We start from the raw sequence: 10,295 nt of genomic DNA, 5'->3' as shown, positions 1-10,295 counted from the left end.
GCCTTCTGTCTGTCTGCAAAAGACATCACTGGGGCTGGCGAGATGGCTCAGCTGGTAAGAGCACTGACTGCTCTTCCGAAGGTCCTGAGTTCAAATCCCAGAAACCGCATGGTGGTTCACAACCAACCGTAATAAGATCTGACACCCTCTTCTGGTGCATCTGAAGACAGCTACAGTGTACTTATATATAATAATAAATAAATTTTTGGGCCAGAGAGAGCAGGGACTGAGCGAGCAGGGTTGACCAGGGCGAGCAGAGGTCCTAGAAATATAATTCCCAACCACATGAAGGCTCACAACCATCTGTACAGTTACAGTGTACTCATATACATTAAATAATAAATAAATAAATCTTTTTTTAAAAAAAGACATCACTGAACTACATGATCCTTCAATAACTTTGATTCAGGAAAGGAACTATAAACATCGAGGTGTTAATTTGGCTTAGGGAGCTAGTAAAAAGGAATAGCCTCTAATATCTAACCCAGAAGAGACTGACAAAGTGGAACTGGACTCCAAGAACAGAAACAAGAGCTGTCCTGCTCTGACCCCACTGAACTCTGGATGTGCTGATGGGTCTCTGCTTATGGTGGCACTGTCATTTTAAAGACTGGGCTTTCCTCGGGACGGGGGGGGGGGGGGCGGGGTGTAAATTCTAAGTCTAGATAACACAATTAACTCATTTACTAGCACCCTTGGTTTGTGTGGAGTCTGTTCTCTAAGTCAGGAGGCAAAGGATGAAATCTCTGATGGAGCTGCTGCGTCACAGGCCACTTCTTTCCCGGGAAGCTCCCAAGCCTGGAAGGAAGCAGCTTATTAACAGACAAAGGCTTGCCATTTAAGTGACAGTTTTCTACAGTACTCCCTCTTCTCCCACTCACTCCTAATTTCAGAGACACTGGAAACTATTGGTTATAAAATGTCACTGCTAATCTGCTTGATGAAGTCTATTTGGGGCTTCTGCTTCAGAACATGTCATGGTAAACACAGTATTGATTTTTAAAATGTCTCACTTGGAAGTTACCTTAAAAGTGTGTGTGCGGGGGGTGGGGGTGGGTACCAGTGAGGGTAGAAGTGGACTTGGGGGTGAAGTAAAGGTGGGGGAGGGAGGGCGAGCTAACAAGTTAGGTCATGTCTCAACCTGCTATTCACCCAAGGCTCAAGGGCAGAATGGACACTGAGCTGTGTGGAAGGTATGATGTACAGCTGACAGATGCGTGACTTCTGGCAAAGACTGATGATGGATGTAGCCTAGAAACTTGAGCTTTGACAGGCAAGACAATAGCCACACATCAAAATCAGACAGGATCTCCAAGCAAGCTTAGTTTCACACAGCGACCTTACACACCTTACATTTAAAGGCAAATCCCTACTAATCATGCAAGTCTCTGTTGCTGTGGTTAGCTTTAACTGTCAACTTCACTGGATTTAGCCTCACCATGGAAACAGACCCCTGGATATGTCTTAAGGGTGTTTCCAGAAAGGTTTACCTGCCGAGGGAAGACTCTCTGAATGTAGGAAGCACTGTTTCACAGGTTGGGGTCTTGAACTGAAGATGAAGAAAGAGTGAGCCAAGTATTCATCTCGCTCTGGTTCCTGGCTGCACACAGAATATGACTGACCACCCCATCCTTCTGCACCACGATGGAGACATCCTCAAAGCTTAGGGCAGAGCAAGCACTCACATCTTACATTGTGTTTTTCAGGTATTTGCACAGAGCGACAAGAAAAGAAGCTACTGGAACCATGATAGGGAAATCATAGTTCAGGGCCTATTTTTTTTCCAATTCCAACTGGGTCAGTAGGAAAGTGTAGTAAAAGCTTTTACCTCAAGATGTAGAAATTGGCATCCATGTAGATTCTTCTTCCATATCCACATCCCATTAAGATAAAAATCCAATATGCTATCCATTCACTAATGGTGCTAAGAAAAGGGCTACGACTAAAGTATCTACCCAGTACAGAATGCACATGGCGGTTTAGGAGAAAGAAAGACCCAAGAGCAAAGCGTGTATCATTATACACACATGGCAAGAGACAACAGCAAGGAATGGCTAAGTGAGTTAACATCACAATCTCAAGATAGATAATTATGGAAATGTAAGGATGTTCTAGGAGAGAAATTTTAGTATGTACGAGGAACTTATGAGAAAAAAAATACCTTCCTATGGCCTGCCCTTTTTTTTTCTTTTTGAAGAAGCAATAGAATTAGCTCATAGGTGAACAGGGTCCTTTCCTAAGCAGATGCCACCACCTCCCCACAAAAGGCTCTCAGGATTCTGCAACCACCTTGTGCCATGAAGGGACTGGATGAAGGAAGCTGCGCTATCTACACTGAAGAGGAAGGTTAACAGTAACTATTCTGGGTCAACAGGCACAGTGTGGACTACATAGGGTAAACCCAACATGATGACCCTCAGACGCCGACGATCTCAGCTCCAGTGAAGCTGGGCAGGTCCTGAAACAATCAATTAGAAAGCTCAGTCCTTCGCTGCAATATGGCATCAGTTATTGTTTGCTGTGTGCTAGAAGAAAGAAAGGAAGCCCGGGAACACTGTGCTAGGCAGAAGTCCCACACCCAAGCTTTGGCATCTGCTCCCTTCAGAGTGTTTAAGAGAAATGAGCTTAGCATTTGGTTATCAGGAAATTGCATATAATCTTGTCATTCACAAAAAATGTTATCTGTGCATGCTCCCCTCCATTTTCTTTCTGGAATCCATCCATTGAGGCAAATTTTCTCCCTGGGAAGTTACACTTATCTTTGAAACCTGCACATTCCAGACAGTCTATTATGCTGCTTTTACTGAGCATGCACCTAGGATTAAATCCCTCCTTACCCTTCCCGTGGATGGGAGGATATAGCTGACTCAGTCTGCTTTAATCTGTCAGCCCTGGGAAAAGATAGCTGCCTGATGTCATAACCCTGCCTACATTTCCCAAGTCCAGATCTCCTCCTTTCTTGGAGGAAAGGAGATGAGGGGCTACCACAGTCCACCCACACCCTCATTTATGAACACAATTTGCCACTCAAAAGCCTCAAGACATTTGAGACAACCCAGCAGGAAATAGATCTGATACTTCAAGAGGAACAAACCAATCAGCATGATTTCCTCTCAGCACCTTTGATCTCTGACCTCCCCTACCGATCCTCACTTAACTGGGGCCCACTGTCTTCTTAACACCGTCCCCTCTCTCCAGTTACCCAGAGTGGTGTGTCTCTCATCAGAAAGGCACTTGCACAAGAAGCTGGATTTTATCTGTTTGCTATTTATACACATTTTTACCACTGAAACAGGGTCAACTTCAGATGCAACACTTTACCAGTACACCACTTAGTGTTATGAAAAGAATCAATATAAGAAAATAGCCAAAAATGCTTGAAAGTGATTTCCCTGGCCAGACAAGACTAGAGGTGGGTATGAGGGAGACCTTTTTGTTTTGGTTGTTAATTTAGAACACAACATGCTATGTTTTTTATTGTTGTTATTGGTGGTGGTGGTAGTGGTTGTTATATACATGCTGTATAACAATATGAAAAACAGAGAATACAAAGAAAGTACTCATTGTGTTAAAATACCATTGTTTGCTAAGCTCAGAATTCTTCTCTAATATAATAACCCAAAATGCATATCTCCAAGGAAACCACAGATTTTACCCAAACAACCCAAATCAATTCTATTTTGGCTCCTCTCTTTGCATTTTATATCAAACCTCTCAAGTTGGCTGAAAGTAGACAAGGCTCAAATTCTGGAGCCAGCCTAGGTTTCCATCTTGTGCTGTGGCTTTCCAGTGTGATCCCAGCCTTTCATGCATGCACCACCCAGTCCCTGGCCATCCAAAGAGGGTAAGCAAGATTTCCAAGAAGACTTCATGGAAAAGCAGTGGGTTATGATTTTTTTTAAGCAGCAGCTTGTTTATTTGTGTGTGTGTGTGTGTTTCTAGATGTCCAAATGATTCAATTCTCTGAAGTATGTAATATTCCATATCTTTTATATAATCATTAATTAAGCACCAACCCCATGTTCTATCTTCTTCACACAGTTTTAAAGCTCATGTGGTTCTTTCTTTTCCCACCCCCTTCCCTCTGCTTCTGTGCGGGTGCTCCCCCACCAACCTACCCACTTCAGCTCTATCATCCCCCTACACTGGGGCATCGAGCCTCCAAAGGACCAAGGGCCTCCCCTCCCCTCCCACTGATGCCAGATACTGCTATCCTTGGCTACATATGTGGCTGGAGCCATGGGTCCCTCCATGTGTACTTTTTGGTTGGTGGTTTAGAACCTGGGAGCTCTGGGGATCTGGTTGGTTGATATTGTTGTTCTTCCTATGGGGTTGCAAACCCCTTCAGATCCTTCAGTCCTACCTCTAACTCCTCCATTAGAGTCTCTGTGCTCAGTACAATAGTTGCCTGCGAGCCTCTACTTTTCTGCCTATATGAACTTTAAGATGAATCATGCTGATTTGTCATATAGAAATCAACTGGGGGCTGGAGAGATGGCTCGGCGGTTAAGAGCATTGACTGCTCTTTCGAAGGTCCTGAGTTCAAATCCCAGCAATCACATGGTATCTCACAACCATCTGTAATGAGATCTGACACCCTTTTCTGGAGTGTCTGAAGACAGCTGCAGTGTACTTACAAATAATAAATAAATAAATCTTTTTTTTTTAAAGAAATCAATTGGTTTTAAAATCTCTTATGTTCTTTTGCTTTCAGATCTCAGGCACCTGGGGTAGGATATTTTTAGGGGCTAAAGATATTGAACAAAACAAAACATGACAAACAACTAAAAGCACCACCACCAACAAAAACAAAACCAAAAAAAAAAAAAACAAAAACAGTAATTGCTGGAGGCACTTTAAGATGTCCAGTCCCAAGAAGAGCAACTAGAAAAAGTCAATTGGAGAATTTGAAATTTTCTATATACAATCTGTATACATGTGTATGTATACACACATGCACACACACACACACACACACACACACACACACACACAGATGCACAGAGTTAACAAAGCAAAACAGTCCAGAGGAACCAATCAGTAATGGTATAAAAAATAACAGTATTAATCTCAAAATCAGCATATTTCGATGTGTTGACTCTTTTCTATAACAGAAACAAGGGAGCTCCGATACATCAGCTCCTGTATCTTAATTATCCTCAGGCTTTAAAAATTAAATTTTCTGTAATTTATATGTCAATTGGAAAACTCCTGGAGGTGTTCCTGGTGAGCAACTTCAGTGACAAAAGAAAGCAAGAATCCAAAACCAGAAGAGAAAAAAAGTGAAAGTTACTCTGAGCATCCTGTGGGCATGGGAGAGCCAAATCCCAGGCTCTACTGCTATGGCAGGGGTCTAGGTAAGTTCACTGGTGAGAGTAACAAAGACAGTTGGCTTTTCCATATATCTACTCTATATCATTCCAAGTCCACACTTTACAATAGCGGAGCGATGTCTTTACAGGAGAGAATGTAGAAGCAAGCCACATATCAATGGCTGCAGAAGAACCAGGAGGTTTGTAGATGCCTTTAAAATGGCAAAAGGAATAATAGCACAGTGTTTCTACCCCTTTCGATCCTGGGCATGGGTGTTTGCTTTCCGTGTGGCCACCGTCTTCTTCACCCAGGTGTTTGTTTAAACTCTTCAGCCTCCCAAGTGTCCAATTTATGACCAACGTCCTAAAAAGTGTGTTCTGGTTGTCTTAAAAGTTGTAGAGAAGTGAATCAGCTGTAAGAGAACTTCATGTTACTACGCTGGTCAAACAACAGGCTGGAAAGCAAAGCCCTCATAGGATATGAGAACTGACCTCAAACTTAGGGCTTCACTACACAAATTATTTAGTATGCTGAACCCAAAATTCACTGTGTGAGCCATCTAGGAATAAAGAGGAAAACTTTTTCAGAAGTTTTTCAAAGTGTCTGTAAGTATGGGTTGTTCTATCTCATGAAGAGGCTGTAGGAGAAAGCAATAGATACCACTGAACTGGAAAGGTTTAAGATGCAGGAAATAAGGTTGTTAAAACTCCCCTCACATCCGTATCTGGGAACTGGTCATGTGGGATGGAGCAAAAAACTGATGAACATGAACTCTTTCACAAATTTCAAATGGTTGTTGGTGTAAGAGACAAAAACCTATTGCAACCCAAATAGCAATAAAAGGTCAAGAAGCCACAAGTCACAATACAGGATCCATGTTGAGAATTTAGATGACACCAACCAAATATCATGTGCAGATAGACTAAACATAAAATAATCTCAACGAAAACAAATTAGCATTCGGAAACTATGTCCAAATCAGAATAGAATACTACACGGGCAATATACTACTCAGTTTTTGTCAACAGATCCACCTAAAGAGCATAAGTTTAATCTAACCAGTTCAAAGCTTAAGAGATTGTTTTAATTAGAGCTCTTTAATAGCATTCTCCATACAGTTTGAGAGAATCCTAACACAGTTCCTGAATCACTCTTGGAATTGGAATTCTGAACCAACAGGAGGAAAGCCAAGTCACTGTTAATGTTATAGAAGACCACAGTATTTTTGAGGTTAATGTGGTGGCTTTGAGGGAAACAGAATTTGCAATCCAGACTGCAGGAGTGTCTAGAAGATAGAAACACCCAAGTCACCTGAGCTACTTTTTAAATGCATGCTTCCAAGGGCTTTGCTTTGAAAATTTCAACTACTAAAACTGGTCCTGCGTTAATCACAGTTTAATGCCATGGATCCGAGGACTTAATTAAAATATTTCTAAGACTATGATCTTTACAGGTTGTGTATATATCAGTGTAAGAGTCCCTGAGGATGTTGCACTGAGGAAAATTCTCTCAGAGAGAGAGAGAGAGAGATTAAAACAATGAAGTTAAATAAATATGCTAGAAAATCAGGACTATGTGACCATTTACAAGACAGATAATGAGACATAAGGATTTAAAAAATCAAATCAAAATAAGTCAGTCAAATAACTATTTGTGTGAGGACAGAGGAAGGAGAGAGGGAAAGCCATGGGTTATCCAAATTGAGGATGTATGAAAGAGGCCAATGGAAACCTATTTTTCTAAGCCCAGTCAAAAAACATAACCACCAAAGTTTTGAATGGAGGCAGGTCGTGTTATTAAATGAAAGTCCCATGCCAGGTATGGGATATCTCCCCATTCATTGTTGATAGGGAAGCCCTAGAGTTCCCCTAAACATCAGCCAATGAATTTGATAACCCACTAAATCTAGAGAGAGAGTGTCTGATGCTGAAGATATTATACACTTGGCTTGCAGAACACTGAGAAGTCAGACTGGACCTGATGTGAGTTTCTTCCCTGCTTTCAAAGTTCCACAAGATGTCGGCCTCGCTTTTGAGGGGAGGAAGGTCATCAAGTGTTCTACCCACCACAAGTTACAAGAATGATCGGCAGAGTTAGATTATGCGCCTCAGTACACATAGTGGTGTGACCATGATGGATGCCAACAGTTGCTTTCTGAGTGAACTTGAAGCCCACCTATATAGAGTCATATTAACCCAATCAAGAGCTTGTGGCTTGGGTGGTTACAAACTCTGAGGGCAGAGGGAGTGGATTAGCATTGTTTTGCTAAGCAGGCAAGAAGCCAGTTCATCTTCTAAATAATTGTATCCGTGCCCATAGATTAGTGGTGTTCTCAGCCTCTACGAGAGAATCCTTCCGTCATAGACCAGAGGCTAATGTAGACTTAACAGTAGTCAAACTACAGAAAATAAGTGACTGTGGACTGCCCAGCCAAGGCTCAGAGAACACTGGGGAAGGAGGGCACAGGAAGAATATCAGAGTCAGAGTTTGGGGAGCTGGGTTGCAAAAGTTTCTTCTAGACGTGACACAGCCATTGTGCTCATGAGCTCATGACAACCATGATTACCCCCTCAAGCACAAGACTACAGACGATTGGACCTGTCACCACTTCATCCTGAATGGGCAAGGCCCATTGCCAAGGGACTATGGGCAGCTAAAATTTTCCAGGGAAGAGGGTATCATTCTCTTCAGTCAGTGGTATAGCCGCTGATGTTTTCCATGTCCCAGTAAATAATGTCCCGTATATGCCCTTGCACATATATGCCCATGCACATAAAAACTGTAACTCATCTCAGAGTCTACCTATATGAAGCTTATTCAGAAGAATAAGATAAGATGAGAAAATATAATGGAAGATGAATGTATGAAGTTTTCAAGACAAAAAAAAAAACCAACAACAACAAAAAACATTTCAAGGAGGCCAGGTGTGGTGATACATGCCTGCAGGTGGATCTCTGTGAGTTCAAGGCCAGCCTGGTCTACACAGTGAATTCCAGAACAGTCACAACTACATAGACAGACCCTGTCTCAGTTTATTTTCTATTAAAAAAAAAAAAACAGATTCTGAAGTAAAGACTCCAGTTGAGTTATTATTACAAGTCTTCATTCTGGGTCTTCTGACATCTGCATGTTGACTTTATGGACAATTAACTAGGTACGGTGGTGCATGCCTGTAACTCAGGACTCAGAAGACAGATATAGGAGGATCACCCCAGCCTAGTCGATATAGCAAATTTTAGGCTAGCCAGTGCTATATAGCAATAACTTGTCTTAAAACATACTCATTTTATACAGCATACTATTAATATTTTGTGTGTTCTCAAGTTCTTCCTTTGAAGCCCGCACCACCAAATCTATGAGACGGTCACAGATCATTGTAAACATGTATTCAACTTGCCACATGTGACTACATGGCCCCAGGCTGGGGCTACACAGCTGATTTCTTCACTGCACTGTGCACTGAGACATCTTTCCTTCAAGAAGCTTTTGAAAATTACAGCTTCCAGGAGGTTCCTCAGACTGACAGAGGCAACATCTCTGAACATAGTCTCCTCCCTAATTCCCTACTTCCTGAAGTCTTCAAACTTAGAGCAGTCTGAGTTAGGCTGAGATAGCACAAGGGTTTGAAAACAAAGGGGGAGAAACTCTTGGGGCATTCAAAGCTCTGCTACAGCAGGACATGACTTTTGAACTGGAAAGACAAAGACCACAGAAACCAGCCAAGGCCAGTACCCTAGTTAGGGTAACTATTGATGTGATTAAACATTGTGACCAAAAACATGTTGCGGGTAGGAGGGATTATTTGGCTTATACTTCCATATCACTGTTCATTATCTAAAGAAGTCAAGACAGAAACTCAGGAACTCAAATAGGGCGGGAACATGGAGGCAGAAGCTGACGACGCAGAGCCGTATCTCAAAAATACTTAAAAGAAAGAAAAAAAAATCCAAAAAGGAAGATGGAAAGAAAGAAGGAAGGGAGGGAGGTGAGAAGGGAGAAAAGAAAGAAGGAAAAAAGGAAGGTTAGCGTGTGAAGGTGGCAGTAGCAACGTGGGTCTTCCCGCTGTTGCTGCCGGGGCCACAGTGGAGCACATGATTCCAGCCGGAGGTGAAACCCACCGCCATTTGTTTCCACCACACGGAGGGTGGATCCATGCTGTCTCGTTCAGGATACTGATGAACTTATATTGCCAACTGGAGCTAATAAAACCCCAGGCAGACTTGAACAAGCTTTCTTTATTACTTCTGGAGGATGTTGTACGACAGGAACCGCATCCGGGGCAGTGAACAGTCTTCGTTTAGAATTGAAGGAAACACAGAGCACAACCTGGTCCAACCCAAAAACTGTACAGATTTTGAATATGGTGACTAGGCAAGGGGCACCTTGGGCTAATACTCTAGGCTCCCTGGCTTTGCTTGATAGTGCTTTTGGTGCTATCGTTGAGAAAACACGGGGTGCAGAAGGTGACTTCAACACAGTAGCAGCTGGGCCCATGACAGGAATGTTGTATAAACGTACAGGTGGTCTCCGAGGAGTAGCCCCTGGTGACCTGGCAGAACTGACACTCACCAGTCTCTATGCACTGTAGAACAACTGGGAACTCATAAAAGGTTCCCTGCTCCAACAGTCACTCTGAAGATTTCTGCCACCTCAGGAACGAGGGACACCTCATAGTGATCCTGATCAATTAGTAAGATCTTTGTCACAGGAATCAGAGTGCCCAATTGTTCGAAGTAATTGTAGGAACAAGAAAGAAAGCAACTCCAGACTGACTTACTAATTCTTTCTTGTTCCTACAATTACTTTGAACAATTGGACACTCTGATTCCTCTGACAAAGCCCATGGATGGGTGGTATCTTGGACTGCACTGCTTGCTATCAGTGAGTGGAAGCCAAACCCTTTGGTGGCTCATTGAGTAAGTGTTCTCTTCTCCTTTGGAGATGATCTTGCACCTCCTACTCCCAAACTGGAAAACAACTTA

General features: G+C 42.5%; 1 pseudogene; it reads left to right on the top strand.

The window, feature by feature from the left end:
* Positions 1-9,194: 9,194 nt before the first annotated feature.
* LOC110310084 (mitochondrial import inner membrane translocase subunit Tim23 pseudogene) lies at positions 9,195-9,949 on the top strand (annotated as a pseudogene).
* Positions 9,950-10,295: the final 346 nt, after the last annotated feature.

Source organism: Mus caroli, unplaced genomic scaffold (genome assembly GCF_978045245.1).
Source record: "Mus caroli unplaced genomic scaffold, Mus_caroli_1 scaffold_16, whole genome shotgun sequence".
Classification (NCBI taxonomy): Eukaryota; Metazoa; Chordata; class Mammalia; order Rodentia; family Muridae; genus Mus; species Mus caroli.
Note: the sequence above shows the minus strand (reverse complement) of the source record. Positions and strands in the feature narration are given on the sequence as shown.